The following is a 22,026-nucleotide window of genomic DNA, read 5'->3' as shown; positions in this document are numbered from 1 at the left end:
GTACTTTTGTTCTCTCCATATGCCTAAATGTAACATTAGCTATGTGAATTATAAACTTGAATTTTCAAAAATCGAAATAATGAAATCTTCTTTGGTGTTCATTTTGGGTGTACGAACCAGTTTTAAGTGATGAATGGATGATGCATCACTATGTGCCAAGTGACCAAGCAGCTCCATGTTTGTTTCAAGAATCGCTGGGGCGAGAGATGGATGCAGGTGCAGTCCAGGCAATGCTCATAATTTGACCGACTGTGCTGTCCTCAAGATATCAGCATCTTCAGCCAATGAATCCACTGCTGGATATAGGCCTTCTAAAACTGCCGCCACCTCTCACGATCTCGCGATGTAATAATGAATCGACCGAGAACCAGCGCAAGAGCTGACTTCATCGCTCCATCTCCTCGGTTGCCAAACCCCTTGGACACGGTTCCATTCCTTGGATGCCACTTGGCCATTTTATTCATGATTATCGGCTGCCATCCCTTCTCACGACGTGCTGCGCCTAAACCCACTTCTCGTAATAATCCGAATGTGAGATTTACTGATTTTAACAAAAATGCCCCAATGAATTGAAATTGCTTGCAGGGCCCCCGGAGCCTTAAACGTAGCCTGTAAACGTTGCCAGTTAACACAAATGACTTGTCAGCGCACGCAGCTGGTGTTATTTATCGTGTAGCCGAGGTTTTTTTAATACTAATAATGCACATGAATTATGTGGCAAATTATACTGATTTACGTTAAATTTTCTACTTCTGTAAATTTTTTTAATTGAGATATCTTGTACCTTACTTTGTTGGCACACTTTGTTCGGTGTTAATGATGTTCTGTTTTAGAGTCCCAGGTCTCCCTTGAAAAAAAAGACGCGTTCGTGTTCATCGGCTCTCACCTGGTCATAAAGTTCGTGCACGCCGTGTGTGTCCCGTTCGAGTGCGACCGCCACACAGCGTTGTTTAAGAGGTAAACTGATATTTTTGAGCCCTCAGCATATTCCTGACTTTTGTAAATGGCAGATTAATGTATGTGGAATAAGCAGATTATTCTACCCAATATAACACCCATAACAAATATATAAGACACTCTTGATAATACCCCCATTGAGGTATTACCTAATACAGCGACTGTACAATAAAGAACACAAACTGTGCACTCTGTGAATTACACCTACATTTATGTAACACAAATGTAAACAAAAAACACTCATTTACAACTCAACTGCACCCATTGAGGGCAATACATTTGCATTTTCCAATGGTTAAAATGTTGTTGTTGTTGGGTTTTTGTTATTTTACACGCAATTGCTTTTTTACGGAATAAAAAAAGCATTAACATTTTGCGCTTTGAACATCAGCCGTGGAAAATAAACACCGTACTTTGATCATATTTCAGGAACTGTGGTTCTTAGAGCCAACAAGTATTGGTGTCACAACTCTTCCACAATGGCGCTTGACAACCTCAATTCTATTTCGGCGCTAAATATCCAAGCGTAATTTCATCCGAGAGGCGTTTAGTCGCTAAGAGCGTTTCTTAGCGACCCACTGCCCGTGCCAACCACCTCAGATTTAAGAAAGGTGCTATGTGCAAGCCTCGCAAGCTTTCGTCTACCGATCAAACTAATCGCTTCAATCAAAAACGAGCAGCATCATACAATTAATTCACTAAGCATTTTTGTTTCGACCATTGCATGCTTTATGTGCAACCATCTAATGCAAGAATAATTGGCGCATGTGAAGTCCATGGGACTAGTGCTTACAAATACGCAAAAAAAAGCTGACAATGTCCATTTTCTGTTATTTTACCACTAAACGAACCAAATTTCAAACATAAATTTAAGTTTGTTTTATTTGATATATTTAACTCGGATATAAGTAAAAAAAATAAAGCTATAATGAAATAAATAATGACTATTAATGTATTGATTGATATTATTTAACAGCTGACATGATTAACTATCCTTCAAATAAACTAAACTAAAGCCAATAAGTCCCCTGAAAAGATGAAAGAGATTAAACACGAATATGTTGTATTGAAATGCTATAAAAGACACGCATTTCACTAAACACGTTAATAACGTGGCGGTCCATACAAGGATGAGACTTCCGCCGCAGGTCACATGATGATGGACACACAAAGAAAACAACATTTTGCATTCCTATTTATTATTCATTCATTTATGCAATGATTCACGGACGCACGGACCCGAAAGCCCCACCGCTTGCGTGCGTCCCTCTCTCTCTCTGTGTGTGCGCGCACGCATGCACATCCACCGCCTTTCCATTGCGTCCCCGACCGCGTGGCCAAGGCACCCCCCTGAAACCAGCCCCGTGCGGGGATGCGCGCCGATTTTTCCATGACGCCCGTTAGCGGATGAAGTCATTCATAAGCTGGAACTAACCCTTCTCAACCCCTGCCTGCAAACGCACAGACCGCGCAAGGCGGGGGACGGGGAACAACGGGGGAGGTTTCGAGGAAGCACGCAGGGGAAGTGAGAAACAAGGAGTCCGAGCGATCCAGGGCCGAGCGCAGCCACTGCGCTCGGCACGACTTGGTGTGAGCAAAAGGACCCTTCCGTTCATTGAAGCCAAGCACGACGCACTGATTTGGCCACGCTCACAATATGAAGTTTGAGGGGTGGGAGAATGAGAGAAGGGTTAGGAGGTGGTGGTGGTGTGGTGTGGGGGGGAACCTCAGGGAGATGACAGTGTGAACCCCAGCACTGTGAGCTTGTTTCCATGGAGAAGATAGAGCCACCAAACACAATTACGCAAGCATCTGCTACAAACGAAGCACGCACAGCCGTGCAGCAGCCTGCGCAGCACCCAAAGTTCTGAGGAGTTTTAGAAGACGGGCGAATGGTTCTCAGAAAAAAAACAACGGAGCCAGCGAAAATCGGGAAATTGTGTCGAGCAGACACAAGGAAAAACGTAAAGGTATAAATAGCAATAGATATAGTGATAGGTTTTTACCCTTGTATCTGGTACAAAAACTGACACCTTTATACAAGGGATCATGTTTGCAAAAACCACAACACAAGCAGTCAAAATGCAAACAAAAAGAAACAACTCTGATAATGATATCATTAGTGTCAGTTTTTGTACCAGATAAAAGGGTAAAAACCTATTACTATATTTTGCTACTGGTAAAGGAGGTCTCATAGAGCAATAGATATTTCAGTCATACTGTAGATTAGTCGTGTAACAAAATTGTGTTCCCAGTTTCCCGTTTAAAAAAATGCTTCGTGGTAAACATGACCTCATTTTGCACTTTTACTATTCCACTATGCGGTGTGCTATACATAGAATTTATTTTTTTACCCGTGATGGGGTTTTTGTTTTGTTCCTACAGCGTTCCTCGTCATTCCTCCAAAAAGGAAATGCACGGACGACGACGACGACGACACACACGGACACCAGAGTAACACGCACACGATTATCTCTCACGGCTCGGCAGTGCGTCGAGCGCACACAGGAAGCAAGTGCATACTTGCACGCACACACATCCACGCGTCGCTCTGGCACTGTAAGCGGTGGAAGGATGTGATCTTTTTTTTGTTGCAAATGTGCAATTGCGCAAGAGCTCTGGAAGGATAGCACCTTTCGCAGAGGATGCGCAACATAAAGCATCTCCCCCGATACCAATTCCCGTGACGCAGGGTTCAAATACGTGCAACTCACGGACATTCGTTTCCAAACCTCTGACCTAACCAAGGCCATCCAATTGCCTACGTCAGGTGAGCCCGGCTGGCACAAAGCATGGCGGGATGGGGGGGGGAGACCCAATGGCAGATTGTAGTTGCCAAATCTCAGACGATGGGTCACACAATACAGCACTGCCCGCTTAAATCATTCACTGGAAGCATTTCAGATATTCGTCAGGCTACTACTGAAGCCATCCAAATGGCTCACGAACTTTGACCTGAGCATGTAAATGTTGTTGATCAGCCCACCAAAACTACCGAAGGAGAAGAGACTTGAGGACAGTACTAGTGGACCCCAACGGGGCTGAAAGGACAGGCCAGTCAAATGGTCAGCCGACCTCATGCAATAATATGACTTTTGGCTCAGAAGAAGCTGCTGTCCAATTTGCACCTCTAATTGTATTATTCTCTTACTTCATGGTAGTGCTTGCTTTCAGCATTTGGATTTGGATTGTCAAGCAACTCCCACTGTAAATATAAAACCCACAAAAAGTATAAACAACAAAATCTACAGAATTCGTAAAACCACTTAAGTTTGATTCCACACTTCCCAAGGGCCTCCTAAGGTCATGCAACTGTACAACTCGGGACCGCAGAGAATGCAACATTTGTTGGAGTTGGTCTTTAAGTGTCCAGTGATACTTTTGCATTTTGCCACCATGGAAAAATAAGCGAATTGTATTCCAAACTGTCGTCTACATTTCCGTCAGAAGCTAATCTCTCTCTTCCGAACACAAGTTTGCGTTTGACTCATGCAAAAAAAATAGTGAATGAAGAGCCCTTAGTTCCGAAAGCGTAGGCAGTTGATTTCATAAAAGAGAATTGATGGGAGTCATGAACTAGCATCCACTGCCAAGCATCAACACAAAAAATGCATCAACAAGTCCCTCATACAAGCAAAGACACAACAGTGGCACTAATGTTCCAATGTTCCAGGACCACACTCCGTATAGCTTGTTTAAAGTAAAGAACTGGGGTGATATTTAATTTCGCTATGACACAGAAACGATTGTACATCTCTCTACAAGTATTTGGGGCTTGGCAGAGGTAAATACCAGTATTCATCTGAATTACGTGCAAGGAATGATAAATACAGAATAAACAGCCACTTTGTCGAATTGAAATTACCGAATATATTTGACAACCGGAGGTCCCAGTAGCATCACTTGCGCATAAAGCATTGTATTATAACACAGCACAATGCAACGCTTAAGTTTGCGGACTGCATTGACACTGTTGATGTGTTTGGATACTTGGCACAGCAACAGTACAAAGAGTCGAATGTGGCTCCTTCAGTTCCGACCTATCAACATGGTACTCGTTTCATAGTGAAAACTAAATAAATAATATGCAAAACTTTGTTAATTTACCGAACGATGAAGGCCTTCCCACCACCATTGGTCATGAAGGGGTTATGACTAGACGTAACCACACCGAACAGCATGGGTGAGGGAAGAGAGAACCAGAACCAGTTCAGATATTACTTGCCAACGATGCTCGGAGTGGCCGGGAATCGATCGCAGGTCGAGCACAGGGCGCTAGCCACTGATAAAATGCTCCAAAACTCCACCCCAACACTTGTAAAAGCATGGAATAATTGATAAAAGAGTAGGATGAAAGGCTACATGTTGACTGCGAATGTACAATAGGACATTACAGGAAATACTTGGAATTCATACACCATATGAAGTCGAGACAAACAGAGTTCATACAAATTTCAGTGCTGCGTAATCAAGACCACAGTTAGGTCCCTATGATTTGCGAGTTGTATCTATGTTTAACTTCTTTAGCACCCTATGTAGCCAACCATGCCAATCGGAGGTGCAGAGTCATTATGATCATGTTAAACTTTGCCACGTAAGACAGACTAACCATAACATTTTGCTGCAATGTATCTACGCTCAGAAATTATGTTGCAAACGTTTTATGGTCAATGTTACACGACACCCCCATACAAGTGCCACCCATGCAATGCTTATAACCCTTCCCCCCCCATTCACAAGATGACACAAACACCGTGTGCTAATTCAAAGATCATGTTTTGTACATTTAAACTCAAATTTGTAAACATCAGAGAGATGGGTGGATAGGTGGGAAGTGAGAGACAAGAGATCCATCCCCAACTCAGCTCAATCCCCTAAAATAGTGCTGCTTCTTCCCATGCTGTATGGACCCACAGATCGCTGTCCATCCTCAACATTTTTTTCACAGACTACCATGCAGTAAGAAACACGTTTTTTTGCGTAAAAAATTAAATCTGCAACAGTTTTGCAGACCTACCCACAGCCTTGAGAAGACCACAGGTTGGGGATCACCACCCTAAAAGAAACACGTGAAGATTCTCATGCCGGACGCCCCTCAAATCACATGACCCGACCCACGTGACCTCAGTTTTGCCTGTATATCTAGCACCACTGTGTTAACTCACCCAATTGACATTAGATGTGGCTGGGAATCGACCCTAGGTCACCATAGTGAAGAAAATAATTTGATAATACATGAGGGGATTGTGTTTGCTGCTGTTTATTTATTTATATCCGGAAATGCTTTTCGGTATTTCTTTCTCATTGGTTAATTTTTTTGTCGACAATTTGTATAGCATTGGGCCAGGTTTCTATTCGTCCCACATGGCTGTGGCCACATTTCCAGCCAACATTTCAACTGATGGGAGAAGGCTCAAAGCGAGCCTGAATTGTGTACAAGGGGCCTCTGAAGACCGCGGACACCTGTGGTGAAGGGTGCGGCTGCACCCCGACCACAAGACGCCAGGGTGCCAGGTAGATCAAGCCTTGCCCCGTTGGCTGTTCCAGGCATGAACAGTGCAGTGGGTGCTTGTTCCAGGCTTGCGGTGGACCTGGCTGACACAGGGATCTCCAGAATTCTCGACTGCGGGTCAGATATAGTAGACCCAGGTGACGGAGCCATGTGATGCCAAAAATACAAATGCTGTTGACTTTCCATAAAACTGGTACTCATCGTATTCACCCTGGAGGAATTCACACCACGGAGATGGAGCAAAACGATCGCTCTATGTGCAAGTGTGAGATGGATGGGAGCAGCCCTGGGCCATGATGGACAACAACAGCGTGGGGAGACATTCATCCAACAGTACATAGACAATGGCCAATGACGATGACGATGCGGCTCTTGATACTATGCCACTTTTTACGATAACCTTTCAAAAACCCCAAGTGGGTTTCCTGATCAAACAAGGATAGGAAGAAGGGACTGCTCTCCTGTCCATGGATCTGAGCTGATGGCTAACATTCTACATTCCTATGACGGGACAAAGTAATTCCATGAGACCCCTCTTGGCTTCCCACACACAGGTACTCACGTTACGTTAGCTCGGTTTCTTGAGCAGCCAGCGACCTGCTGCTCTCCCTCCGATGGCGATCAGAAACTCGCCACCTGCTTAGAGGTTGTGCACTCCAGCCACTAGACCACCTGGCTGGATATACATTGTTACCATCCTATTTATTCAAATCATTAGGGGGGATGCTGCTGTGGTGTAATGGTTAACACACCAGACTTGCAATCCAGAAGTCACCAGTTACATCTCATTCCACTGGTTCGATGGAATGTTATAAAACATGCTTGAAATGTATTAACTACACAGAAATGTAGACTGAAAGCTTTTGTCACTGCAGGAAATCATATTCTTTGGGCTTTTCTGTAAAGTCACATAGAAAATTAAAAACAATTTTAGTGTTTTGTTATTTTTTGTTATTTTATTTTTATTTTCTTTGAACCTATGTACGTGACTTTACCAAAAGACCAAAAGAATATACAGAAATGTATCAATCTATGGCTGTATGAATGCCTCTCCACACCGTACTGTTATGGGGGGCTGTTTGACTGTACTTCACCACACTGTTTAGTGTATAATTGGTGAAGGGGCAGGGGAACCCAGGAATGCTTCCAATATCACTCGCCGATAAGGGTAGCAATGGCCAGGAATCAAATTCAGTTTCCTAGGTTCCGAATGCAGTGAGCGATAGCGAAAGGGGGAAAAAGAGAAACAATCTATGTTGAACTTCTTTCGCACAATATGTTTCCAACCGTGATAATTGAAGGTGCAAGGGAAGGACAACACACTAAACACAAAAAGCATTTCTAAATAAAACAATTTTTTTATATAGATTTAAGAGTGCACAGCTCTAGTGGCTTCCAAACATCGGAAGGAAGAGCGTTCCAGACGGCCGCAGAAGTGCACCATATTGTTTGGAAAAACAAGACAAAAAAGATAAACTTCTTGAATCGATAAGTGATTCTGAACCGTGATGATTAATCAACGTTCTGGCAGGAGCGACATGGTGAAGCATGGCATGCCTACTCATTTGCATTCACTCCCGTTTGAGAATCACGACCACAGCATTCTCTGCACCAACACCTTTCGCAACGGAATCTGCTTAGAGATTGTATAATTTCGTCTATGTGTACAACAATTTGACAAGAGGTTCAAAACTGACCTCTTTCAAAACCCTGTACAACACTTGGTACATTTTAAGCACACAATGTCAATATTCTCAATTTGTTGTGCGTTCGTTTACGAATTCACTCCAGGGTAATACGTTACCAGTTGTCTTTGTTTAAATGTTCATCATTCTAAGTCCATGCGTGCTTCTGCCTGTGTGCAGTGCTTTGTTCATTTGCTCTCTTTAAATTCATTGGCACTTGAGGGCTTGTATACCAGTGTGAGGCACAATATCAAGTAGCAAATGATAAGAATGATAGCTGGAGAAGGCATTTTGACAGAACTTTACAAACACAATGTAATGTAACAAAATATATGAATGGATTGATTCATTTAAAAAAAAAAACACTTTCAAAAACATGTTCCGGCAGGCACCAGCGTCGCAGTTGATGCGGCTGCGAGACACTGAGGGGGCGGTGCCACTTTTGGCACCCATAGAGACATGCCTCATCCACGCAGCCCATAAAACGCACACGGTGCAACCCACAGCCTGATGACACATGCAGGGGAACGCACTCGAAGGGCCTTAAAACTTGTGCAAAGTTCAAATTGTGCACCATCACACTATAGTGGCGTACTTGTGGTACGTGCCTTTTACTTTGTTCATCTTTAGCATGAGCCCCACGCTGCAGCCTTTTTAATTAAGTCCTTCTGTCATTCTGTAGGGCATGACCATTTTTTTGTGAAAATCATTGTTGTTCGCTGAACAACTGTGGATATGTGTAGGTGGAGCACAACTGGAAAACACATCAGAGTGCACCAGTGACGTGCGGTGAGGTCAATGGCTGGGGAGGCAATGGCTCGTGTCAGAGCCAGATTTACATACTGAGGGAGGCGTGGCCTCACGGAGGGGCGTGGTCTCGTTGAGGGGCGTGGCATCACTTAGGGGGCGTGGTCTCTCTGAGGGGCGTGGCCTCACGGAGGGGGCGTGGTCTCACGGAGGGGGCGTGGCCTCACTGAGTGAGGCAGATGTGATAGCTGCCTCCCCTGGTGCTCTTTCATTGCAGTTTCATGACGAAACCAACGAGCCTAAATATCTTTATACACATATGTGAAATAAGTTACCTGGAGTATGGAAGGCGATGACATGAAATGAAGGGGTCTACAAACATTACATTGGTGACATACTGAGATAGTAACAAGCACGCGCTTATTGCCCGCGCTCCATCCAGTTACTGAGGGGTTGCGCAATTAAAGGGGAGGCTGAGTTCGTCGCTGCCTCACCTCTCGTCTCTTCCTTTATTTGCAGCGGAGCTCCGCAAATTTGGCGATTTTGACTAGAAAAATGATTGTAATCGTACAGAAATGGCATTTATAACACAAATCAGTGGAAAATCTGAATATTTACTTTATTTGATTATTCTTTTTTTTACTTTTCATCACAGCTATTTTAATTGGAAATGACAGGTGAGATTCTGCCTCCCCTGCCTCCCCTGACCGTACATCCCTGAAGTGTTAGGGCAGCTATTGGAAGGTAGACCGCAGTCAAAAGTTAGAATTAAATGGCATACAGGAGCAGCGTGGAGTCATTTTTTGTTTCCACTTTTTTTTTAATCAGAAACACGCTATGGACACTGACGAGGAATACGGTACGAAGGCTGAAAAGTGAACACGAAGCGTGGAGAGGTGCATGCCTGTAGTTACACTGTGAAATAAATAAGAGGAGAGAACATACCCATTGTAAAAAGACACAAACATTGACCGCTAACAAAATGTAAGTGAGCTTATGCTGGGCAGGTGGTGGTCGAGGCTAACGGAGGAGTGGCAGTTAAAAAAGGGAGAACTATGCACAAGAGTAAAGCCACTGCCGAGATGGAGTGGTGAAATCAGCTCTTACGCTCGAGACACATGGATTGTTGCATTGCGGGACCATGAGGCATGGTGACGGTATGTGGATCACGCACCCTACTAGTACTGTTTTCGGCAACAATATAATAGTCTGCCCCTCGCCAGAAGAATGTGGAATTTCCACCACTTAACCAGAGCCACCGAGTGGCGAGCCACGCCTTGATCTTCATTTCATTCGGGAGACATTGTGACTTCTCACCAATTAATGCACTGTGCATGAAAAGTGCTACATGGTGTGACCCTGATTTAAACAAAGGTCTTTCTTCTTCTTGGTTCTTTCGGTAAAGTCACGTAGAATGGAAATAATAAAAGAAAAAAAGAAACCAATTAAATAATTCTCACAAATATATGGAACGCTTCACGAATTTGCGTGGTCTTTCTTGCAAGGGAGACCCGGGGGAAACACAGCGAGAAGAAAAAAACAAATCTTCATGATTATCTCCATATATATAAAAAGCAAAGTTTGGAATATGTCTGTTCAAAATATTTAGTGTACTTCCCGACATGCAATAAACTGGAAATTTGCCATGTGGGTACTTTCCAGACTGTACACCATGCAAAAATTATAAAAAATACACTTTTTGGGAGGGGGGGGGAGCTCAATAATGCATTTATTTTTTGCACGGCAAGTGAGCTGTGACGTCACATCTGTCACGTGACTCGCGCACGTGGAAGCGTAACGCATTGTAGTGTAGTGGTTAGCGCGCTGCGCTACGAACCCGGTGACCCGAGTTCGATTCCCGCTCACGGCCACCACCAGTGACGATTATTTGAACCGGTCCTGGGCCTCCCTTAGCCTCAAACGAGTAAGTGGTGTGGTGTGGGAACATCGCCACTGGGGAGACAAAGGCGGCCGGACGTTGTGAATCCAAGTCCCGGGCGAAGCCGGGTAGTAAAGCTAGTTTAGAATAAAATAAACACTCATGTATTGCTGCGCAACCCAGCTGTACATTTGTGACAAGCTTGACTGCCGATAAGACCCAAAAAGCTTGAAACTGGTCCAGGATGCGCAGTTTAAAAAAAATACATTCTGGAACACATTGTTCTTAAAAGCAAAATTGGGTAACAGAATGAAACAAAATATGTAATTGAATGCGGAGAGACAAACCAAGACGTGTTTCTACATTTTCCGACAATTAATAATTACAATAAGGCTCACAAGGGTATAAAACTATGACAATTAACATTTTAAAAAAGATATACAGCAATACAGTGTTGTACTATACGTAATGTACACCATGTAACGTACACGTAAATATATAAAAAGTGAACGCACAAAAAGCTCGCCTTACCGTCGAGTCCCGTGTATTGTCCCAGTTGTATTGTGTATCGCCAATGCAACGCACACGTTACTGTGTATGCTGTTGCAGCAGATACCTTGGATGTATATGGGAAGCGCAGAATAAAATGAGATAAGCGACATCACAATGGGAAAGACCAAGTCCCTGACTAGGCGCCGGCTGTTTTATAGCGTTCGCCCAATGCGCAAAAGTGTCACAGCTATAACCCTGAGCAGTTAATCCACGTGCGTCCATTCAAGTTCAAGATCACGGCTATTTAAAGTTAGGAGCATTGGGCCAATGCAGCACAGTCCCTGTGTATTATGCGCACAAACACGGCATAATTGTATAATTCCGCAATACTGTGTACTGCATCAACAGTTCTAAATTACATTATCGTATTCGTTGTTTAAACAAAAAAACGTAAACATGTTTGTCTGCTCCACCTCAATTTATAAAACGTGTAGATATCGTAGATGTTTTATTAATCAGGCTTCATCTATTGTTAAAACGAATGGCCAGACAGCTTATTAATAGCATTACGCTCTGATAATTAGACACTTGGAGCAGAATTCACGCTCAAGGGCAATTAAGGCAATTCAAGCCACTTGTGCTTTTGGTTGCGTGTGCATCTCATTAGCCCAATTTACACCTGGAAATCTGTAACAAATTGAATGTGGTTTCACACGCATGTGCACCGCTACGAGTGTGACAATTAATGCCTTCAGAAAACAATACTTTACAGGATTATATTTGGGTGGGGGGGGCAGGGTATCAGCCCAGGCCGCAGCTAACATCAGTGGCGAGCGGTATCTGAAGCGGTCCACACTGACCAGTGTGGTGAAGTATGGTCAAAACAACCCCCCCCCCCCCCCGTTACCGACATGTGGAGTGAAATGGCCTTCATCCAGCAGTGGGTTGACAGGAGTGTAAATTTAAAAATATATATTGTTTAATCATTCACATATGAATACGTGTCTGCCAAAAATGAAATAAACCTTGCATATGACAGCTCCTTGTAGGATGTAAAGTACTGTACAGCAAAATGTGAAAGATGCGTACGGTTAGCCAGACCCCAACTAGCCAGATTTTGGCATTAAAAATATACACAAATTAAATCCCCAAAAAGTTAAGATAATAGAATAAAGTACATACTATATATCTTACAATGTTACGTGGTATATAACGTACGGATAAAATCCACGAGAACGCATTGCGTTATGTGTGGTGGATATTTTAAAAATGTAGTTAAAAGTATAATAAATGTACTTGTGGCAATACATATGTACAATAACACACAATAGTTCATTGACAGTCGTACAAAGACAAAGACCCCCCAAACTGTTGGGGGAAATGCTGTTAGCGAGCACCTATGAAGGCCAGCATGGTGCAGCATGAGGGTGGTGGGTGGCCAACACCACGCCCGGCCACCTTTGTCTCCCCAGTTACGATGTTTACATATCATACCAGGTACTTATTTGAGGCCGAGTCGACCTAGGGGGAAGCTTAGGGGTGAATTAAACTCGACTCGCCGGGTTTGTAGTGCAGTGCGCTAACTGCTATGCTAGGTATATATAGTAACATAGGGATGCTATTTTGTAGTTTTACATTGATTTTAATTAGTTTTGCAGCTATCTGCACTTCACAGCCAAGCTGGACCAAGACCCCCCGCCCCCCCCCATGAATCTGGTCGAGTGAGAGGCTTTGCTGTCCTGGACAAGGTGGTCCAGGTGCCCCTTGTGACCCCCCTTTTATTATATGAAACTAAAAATTAAAGGTTTATTTAAAACACACCCATTTCAAACCTTTAAAACATCCTGCCTCAGCAGCTTTCCGGCTATTTTTGTTTCTCCTGATGACGACTGCTTGTGTTGTGATCGAAACGTCGTAGTTTTTGTTGTTATTTTTGTCATTTTCTTTGAACCAATCGATGTGACTTTACCGAAAGACCCAAGAATACGCACAGGAAAAAGATGTTAGCGTATTCTTTGGTTCTTTCGGTAAAGTCACGTAGATAGGTTCAAAGAAAATAACAAAAAATAACAAAACAACTACATTTCGATTGCAACACACGCGGTCGTCTTTGACGTCGTCCTCCGATCTTACATTAACATGATCATCTCTCACGTTAACATGCTAATCTCTCACTTTAACATGCTAATCTCTCACATTAACATCACTAGCCTAGCCCACTTTGTTTATGACCCTTGGGCTACACCCATTCTAAACCTCAGCAGCTTTACTCTTGTTTCCTCCTGATGATGATTGCTTGTGTTGTGATCGAAACGTCGTCGTTTTTTAAATTTTCTTTCAACCTATCGACGTGACTTTACCGAAAGACCCAAAGAATATGAATTCCTGCAGTCACGAAAGTTTTAGGTCAAGATTTAAAATGTTAGCGGTCAATGAATTAGGGGGGGGGGGTGTCACAAAGAAAACGAATCCCCATCCTAACCACACTCACTCATGGTCCCAGTGCCATGTTCCTGTTGACGTGACATCCAGCTGCACCACGTATTCACCCCCATCGTATTTTAAGACTTCTTAGGTTTCGTGTAGAACATGCCAAGTGTTCTTACTGCTGTCAAACAAAAAAAACTATGCCATGAATTGTACAGTGGGAAAAACATTGAGAAAAAACATTGTCGAAACTGTTGAAAGAATAAAACACCTAAACACAAATATATCTAAACTGTGTGAAACATTTACTTTGGCCTTTATAGTTAACATTGTGCTTTTCTTTCCACGTTCAAGTTACTGGAATGGCAGTTGCGCGCAATTCTACAAAATGCAAATGACAATGAAAATATGACTGTACTCAACGTGGATATCCTGAAAGATAATATTTGGATTATAATTCGATCATTTGCATACAACGTGAAAAAAAATCGATTCTCCAATGCTCAATTCCAGGCATGTATGGTAAACAAAGAAATCAATTACTGCATTAATACACGTAAATTGTTAGAGGCGAGGGACATAGGCAAGTCTCCGAGGGTACAACACCTCCCATTTGATGGTTAACACGCTGTAATTAGACACTGCATAATGATTGACCCCCCCTTCCCACGTGCTGCCCCCCGACAAATTGTAGCAAGTCAAGGGCACGATTTGATCAAAAAAATAATTATTGTCTTCTCTTTGACTCATTTCTAGTTTTGCTTGTTCCATTAGCCTTTATTACGTAACATTCGCATATGTCCATATAATATTTCCAGAATCAAATGCAACTTGGCCCTTAAACAAGTGATTCCATGCATATACAGCACCGTGAGCTTGCGAATATTTATCGAGAGAAATGCATTTATCGTTACACCCCTAAAGTCTTGCTCCTCATTTAATACCTAACGATATCTGTTGCTGATGAGGATTTTCTTGAAAGTGTGTACATGTATAAAATTGTAAGCACTCTTCTGACGGTAAAGTGAGTGCACTAAAATGAATGCTCCGTCCTTTGAAGTCTGCGCTATATCTTTGTTGTGTATTTTTATTTCCATGGCTGTCAAGGTCAATATCACAGCGAACGCCTTTGAATCATAGCAACAGCCGCCATTCACCACTAAATGGTGGTGACGTCACCACAGCGCTTGTGCCAGGCTAGGTGCACTCTGAGGCTGCGTCAAGTGTAAAAGGCTTGCTGACAAGAGGTCACGGGACAGACCCAGGCATTATGGGTTAACTGCCTGCGATGACTGGCAGATGCACCGCCTGTGCTCCATACTGTGCCATCTTGATGCGTGTTAGCTGCCCGGCACTCTGGTCGTTGTTGTGAGCGTCACTTCTCTGCTCTCCGCTATTGCTGGAGGATGACTGCCTCAAACTGCCCAGTAGCATCCTTCAAGTGCCTCCTCCACAGAGACGGATCTTGACACTTCTGGTAGCAGTATCAGCAGGGCCACTCAGCTCTACATCCTGCTGTACCACATCACCCATCTATTCTCTAGTCCGTGCCACACCCATTTAGCCCCCCCTCTCTGTCTGGCCAAACAGAAGCTGCATGGGCATAATCACTCTGACTAGGTATGGGAACTCCTCCACTCTTTCCACAATTGCCCCATCAGTTAGAACCAATGAGGCTCAGCAGAAGAGTATCCAACTCCTCAGAGCGAGCAGCAAATACTAGATCATTAACATACATAACATGGTTGACCTATAGGAAGCCATCCCTTGACCTCACCCGGGTATTGATCAGTTTTCCACTGTATCTGTAACAGATATAAATTCCTCTGGTACAGCCATGGAAGCTTCTCAAACTATGTGGTCAAAAAAAGTTGTTAATAATGTAGGAGCCAGAGGACATCCCTGTCTCACCTTAAGGTGAACAGGGAATGGTTCCGACTCCCAGCCACGCAGCCTTACCAAAACCTGCTCAACATCATGAAGGTCCTTAATTATTGTGAGCAGTGGTTCATGGATCCCGAAAGCAATGAGAATAACCCAGAGCGCCCTGGCCTATTGATGGTATCAGAGGCCTTGACCAAGTAAATAAAGCAGAGATGTAGGTCTTTTTGAAATTCCCTACACATCTGCTGTAGCAGACAGACAGAGAATATGGCATCTGTGAAGGATGGAGCAGTTCTGAAGCCACATCGGGCTCTGCAAGCCATACCTCATTTCCTAGTCTGGTAAAACAACTCGTACATCCTCAGTGGTTGCCAGTCGGTTACACTGTAGTGTGCTGTGAGAAATGCCATTGAGGAGAAGGCTAATAGTAATCCGCTGTTACCCTCATGGTGTGCTTGCAGCCACCACAGTGGCCAACAGGGACTCTGTATTGGTGCAAGGGGCTGGTAACATCTCCACCTTGCATTAAATGACCAAATTACCATGGACAAAATACCATAATCTTGTTCTGGACGGTCAGGCATCTGAGATGTTTACCGACTAACCCCCCCCCCCCGCCCCCCACGAGGTTTTTCCATAAAAAGCAGAAAACCACTACGAGTCGCCACGTGGAAGTTCAAACACACTGCGGATGAAAGGCTGCAACTCCTCTGTCCGTAGCTCGACCAACACAACCTGAACCTCTGTGGACTACAAGAAGTCTGGTGGGCTGCTTCTGGCTCCAGTTACTACGAGGGATGGGCAGTTCCCCACTCAGGGCAGGAAATGACCAAACAACAGGGACTGCCCTCTTCTATTGAACAAAAGAATGAAAGGGGCGCGGTGGCATGGGGTGAGGTGTGGGAAACTGCGAGTATCAGGCTTCTGTGGGCTCGCCTCTCCATTAATGGGAGGCAAGCAATAGTGGTGGTGGTAGCTTATACCCCCCCACTGACAGTGAACATCTGTAGAGAGATACAGGCAAAGCTGAAGAGTCAAATGCCTCCTATGGTCTCCTTTCCCAGGGACTGGTTAAAGTAGCCCCTCGGAATAGTCATCCTTTTGGGTAACTTTAATGGGTCCAAGCAAAAACATCTGCTGGATTATATAGGGATGGAACAGCAGATGCGGGCCCATATCCTTAACACCAGGACCAACAGTGGAGTTGATCTGCCCACTGACCATCGGCTTATCAACTGTATGCGCCTGCCATTCTTCGACTGTCATTCTTCGACTGTGGTGGGTGTCCACCTAGGACCCCATTATTACCCAACAACAGCTGGTCTTGGTTAGCTGATGAAAATTGCAAGCGAAAATGTCATCATCGCACGCAGCTGGGGTTGGCATCGTCCCCCCTCCCTCCTCCCGATACTGATGGAAAATGGGTTAGGTTCAGGACTGTGGCTCATGCAGCTGCTTTGGCTGCATTGGGTATGTAGTCCAGACCTCCACAGAAGCCCTAGCTGATAAGAAGTGATGTCACAGCTAGCCGAAAGTGACGAGCCCACTCCCACCGTCTACCGGACATCTGTGAAACTACTAGACATCTGTGAAAAATATATTTAGAGATCATCGGATTCCTCCAGTATAAATACATATTCTTATTCTGATATTCTAATTGTCTACACATCCCACATCGAAGAGGCTGCTCACAGTAACCTTCGCTCAGTGGTTTGAAGAACCGCACAGTGCTGCAAAGATGCAGCACTGTGCTGCCTCAGTAGGTTGCGATCACAAATCACTTTTTAAGTCTATCAAAAAAGTAACTTGCGGCACCACAGCTATTATCATCCTTAAGGGAAAGAACAGTGATCCTATTTCAAAACCTCCCAAGAACATGTCTGAAGGTGTGCTGAGCATTGATGTGAGGTCTTGGGGGAGGGGAAACCCCATGGGGCAAGGGGGGGATGACCCTGCTAGCTGGGGCTGCAGTGCATTAAATATTGGAGGAAGTAGCCACCCCCAGTAAGTGGCTGGCTGATGTGCCATCTTTTGAGGAAGTACGAAGAGCGATCCAGAATCTGAGCACATATACATCGAGTGTAGCACACTTAAGATTAACAAAATATTGTTCGTCATTACATGAACATTGTTGTAAGCATGTATTTATTGACAAATCGAGCAAAAGTTACGTGTATAAACAGTAGCTTAAATGTAGGTAAGGGGAGCGATGGTGCAGCCGTTAGCACATTGTGCTAAGAACCCTGCGACCAGAGTCTGCTTCCCAGGCACAGCTAACATCAGTTTTGAATGATATGTGAACCGGTCATGGGTCTCCCCTTAGGTAACCGACACTGACAAGTGAAGTGAAGTGTAATTAAACTCCCCCCCCGCCCTTCCCCTAGTTAGACATAGCATGTGGAAACCTTAATCCAGTAGTGGACTGACAAAGGGCAGTAAATTATAAATTATTACTATAATTATATGCATATCAATTTTAAACCAGTGATGATAATAAGATAATGCTGAAACATGAATCTCAAGATAGTTGGGAGCTCCACCATAAGGAACAGGGGACTTGGGCAAAGCATCTCGGCAAAGCTCTGAGTATTCAGTGGCTGATCAAATAGCCCCCACTGGGAGCCCAGACGAAACATGTTGACCTTTGGTTAACAACCATCAACCTTCAGGTCCCATGCTCATCTAGGCTAACAGCTGCTTGAAGCTGTTAGTCCAAAAAGTGTCAGAGAAATTAAAATTATGGTAGTGTCTTACTTTCACCCACCTTCTGAACAGCGAAAAAAAATAACACCTTTCTCACGTTTTTAAACCTTGCAGTGTTAATTATAAAAACTAAAAGTAATAATGTATGCGCAAAATATGACATGGTTCATGGTAGAGGTGGAACAATTCAGCCCCGAGTGGTTTGGTTCATTGGCGCAATTAGGGAATGTGATTCAATTCAACAATGTTTTTTTTTATTACTGTGTAAAATTAATGCCACTAGTGGCTGAAGGGTTACTGTGAAGCCATTACATACAATGTATACACATTTAAAACATAAATTCTTACACACGATTCAAGAATTAAGACTTCCTATTAATCGACTAACTAATTTATCATTCCATCCATACAGAATAGTGATTGAGTACTGTATAGTAAATAAGTCATCAACTTATTCGCCAATTACATTTTACCATATTTGTTTTTTTCAAAATGTATTCGACTGAAATAAATGTTTGTCTGAAATGAACATGAATTCAGATTTTTTTACAAATGTTCCTTAATTGCCAATGCTGATTATTTAAATTATAAACACTCAACAGATGTATGATTAACAATGCCCCAAGAGGAAAAAATATATTTAAAATATGCGTTTTGAGCATTGGCCCTTCTTCACAATTGTATACATTTATATACCCCATATTTACATTATTCATCACTGCACCTGCTCTTTAGTAGGCATACAACAGTACATCACTTCATCGATCACAATCAATTTTGATTATCATGATGCATATGCGGAGTTGCAAACTGTCCAGATTTAAGTGGTAGGCTGCCTATCTTTAAACCATTTCACCGCCGTCCGGCAATGCTGAAAAGTGCATTTCTAATAGCTCCTGAAGAGGGAATCCACCGTGACAGATGATACCCTCCAAGCCATGCCGCAAAACCACACAGAGCACCACCTTGGTGAGCCATGAACCATCAGTGAGCTGAGGTGTGCCATCAAGAAGATGAAGTCCAAAAGAGCCTGATGGCATCCCAGCTGATGTATTCCAAGTTGGCAGCCACCTGCTCACTTCAAAGCTCCACAAATTGATCCTCCGGATCTGGGACGAAAAAGACCTTCCCGGCGACCTCAGGAGTGCGACCATAGTAACAATCTTCAAGAAGGGGGACAAGTCTTGCTGTGGAAACTACAGGGAGATGTTCCCCTTGTCCATAGCAGGAAAGATTATGGCCCGTATCCTGCTCAATCGAGTCCTGTTGCTGAGGAGGTCCTGCCGGAGACACAGTACGGATTCTGACTATCCCAGGGCACTGCAGATATGGCCTTCGCTGCCCGCCAGATAAAAAAAAAAGTGTCGGGAGCAGCATCACGAACCGGTGTGCTGTACTAGTGACGAATTGGCACGTTCTGTTTACGTGACAACCCTTACTACTTGGCTGTCAGATGGTGGCGGGTTTAACGACACATTTATATATATTTACGCTATCTAACCCAACAAAACCTCTATTATGGATGATAATGGTCGCGTAAGCCTACGTGTTCAATAGTGGTGTACTTTTATAATGAATGTAACTCACTGCGTCACTAATACACACCATGCTTTCAACACACCCATAACACCATAAATCTGCTCTTAAATATTTCATATTACAGTGAATCGACACACAGAACTTAAGTAAAAACAGTATTTTATAAACCTGACAAAAAATGAACTGCAATTAATCACTGAACACGCTAACAGCAACTTTAAATTCACACCACACTATTTACATCCAATTTTAAGTGATGCATTATTTAAAATATTTTAAACAATGCATCAATTACTGCAGCATATTCGGTTATATGCTGAATATTTAAGGTGGCATTGCTGGCACTGTTGGATCATCAACGTAAATGCTGCGTTCATACTTGAGTATCTTAACAGTATCCACTGAAACACCATCACATTCCTGCAATCACAAAGCAGTGCTGGTGCAATAATATCTTTATAAATACTCATGGCCAACCATGATCATTGAACTCAATCTTTAGACAGTCTGATTTTGAGACATCTGCAGCATTTTAAAAGCTGCACAACTCCTCTTATCTGTGGCTATTACCCACGCTCTCTGTAATCGATGGAGCCTAAAGAGTCCACTAAATCTAGAATCCATGGTCCCATTATTCCTATTATCTGCGATTATCCGCAGGTTTTTTCTCTCATCTCGTTTTGCCACTAATGATCTGTTTTAATGGATAAGAGTACATGGGCAAATTAATCCTCTTATTCACAGATAAGTTCAGCTAAATTGCAGATAGCACCACAGATAATGGATCCACAATGTTCATTCTCTAACATGACTGTGAAAAACAAGCGTTATCTGGTAACTTTATTGAAAGTGACACTTGGCTTTGAGTAGCTATGCAGCTTTGGCCACTTTTAAGGAGCACCCTCACCTTGTGTAAGATGAAATGGATCTTAAACAGGCTCCATTCACTGAACAAGATATTTTACCGCCCTTTGAAAACAACAGGATATTCTGAATGTTCAAATAAATGTTATTTCTGTCTTCAGTGAAATAATAGGAATGTGTTCGCAAATTAATTGCTTTCCACAATTTTCGCCAACTTTGTAAATTGCTCAGTTAACGAATTACGGAAAATTTGTAACACATGTGGCAATGGGCTTCTTCATCATTTACAACACCCGGACGCAAGAAACTAGGTGCAGAGTCTGGTTGGTGTCTTAGCAAGCATTTACTTTATATGCAAGCGTACTTTTTACGTACAAGTAAACTGCACACTAGTTGAATATTTTGTCACAATTGAGACCTTTCCTGATACGGCTCGAGTTGGTGTATTTAGATGCTAACTTCTCTCCAAATAGATTACTAGATTGTTCCACACTACATAGCACTGTGGACTTTTTCATCACATTTTGTAATGGTAAACGCAGCAAGCATGCCCTCCACTACAAAATAAACCCATCAACACACCATCAGCAGGAAAAGGAAGGAAACACCTTGTTTTACTACAATTTTCCAAATACTGTAATACTGTTCAATGTTTTAAATTGTATTGCAGTTCATGACTGGGTGGTTATTTGACCGTGACTAATATTAAAGTAAAAAAAAGACGTGTCACGCATGATTAACTCTCACAATGTATAACATGCTCTATCAAATAGTTTGGGTAATATGTACGGCCCATAGTGTGGTGGGGTGTCGAGGCCTAGTACCGTGCAGAGCCTCCGGCCTCGCCTAAATTGCCCACCCGGCTGAGGCTGGGTACAGGTGCCATTCCCTCCCCCCCCCCCCCCCGCGCTACAATAATACTGTCTAATCGCTATAATTTAATTATCTACCGACCCTATAATAGTAATTGCACACATTGGGGTGGGGGGGGAGTGAAGAGGACGTGAAACTTTGATGAATTTACCTCAGAGTCGCGTGGTGGGTGTCGAGGCCTAGTGCCGTGCAGAGCCTCCGGCCTCGCCGAGATTGGCCACCCGGCTGAGGCTGGGTACTGGGTCCGGTACCCCCTCCCCCCCCGCGCTACAATAATACTGTCTAATCGCTATAATTTTATAATCTACCGACCCTATAATAGTAATTGCACACATTGTGGTGGGGGGGGAGTGAAGAGGACGTGAAACTTTGATGAATTTAATGCGTGCGCCTATTTTTAACGGAAATTAAAAATGGCGTCCACCCCGCGGCGAATGCGTCGCTACCCGTTGCCAGGGGCAACC

The 22,026-nt window shown here is 43.4% G+C and overlaps 1 protein-coding gene across 4 annotated transcripts in view; it reads right to left on the bottom strand.

The window, feature by feature from the left end:
* Nucleotides 1-22,026, bottom strand: part of GPD2 (glycerol-3-phosphate dehydrogenase 2) — an 81,588-nt gene that overhangs the window by 45,451 nt on the left and 14,111 nt on the right. The window contains exon 1 of one of the 4 annotated variants that reach the window (XM_061557215.1): nt 11,312-11,392. The exons of 2 other annotated variants lie outside the window; for them this stretch is intronic. The gene's annotated coding sequence lies outside the window, so the exon portion shown is untranslated. Of the gene's footprint in view, nt 1-11,311; nt 11,393-22,026 lie in introns of those variants that run through there. One more of the 4 variants, XM_061557216.1, reaches the window with a different exon arrangement.

The sequence above is a fragment of the Lethenteron reissneri genome, chromosome 23 (genome assembly GCF_015708825.2).
Source record: "Lethenteron reissneri isolate LAM-NWPU_2019-01 chromosome 23, ASM1570882v1, whole genome shotgun sequence".
Taxonomy (NCBI): Eukaryota; Metazoa; Chordata; class Hyperoartia; order Petromyzontiformes; family Petromyzontidae; genus Lethenteron; species Lethenteron reissneri.
The sequence above is the reverse complement of the archived record's forward strand: the minus strand, read 5'-3'. Positions and strand labels throughout refer to the sequence as shown.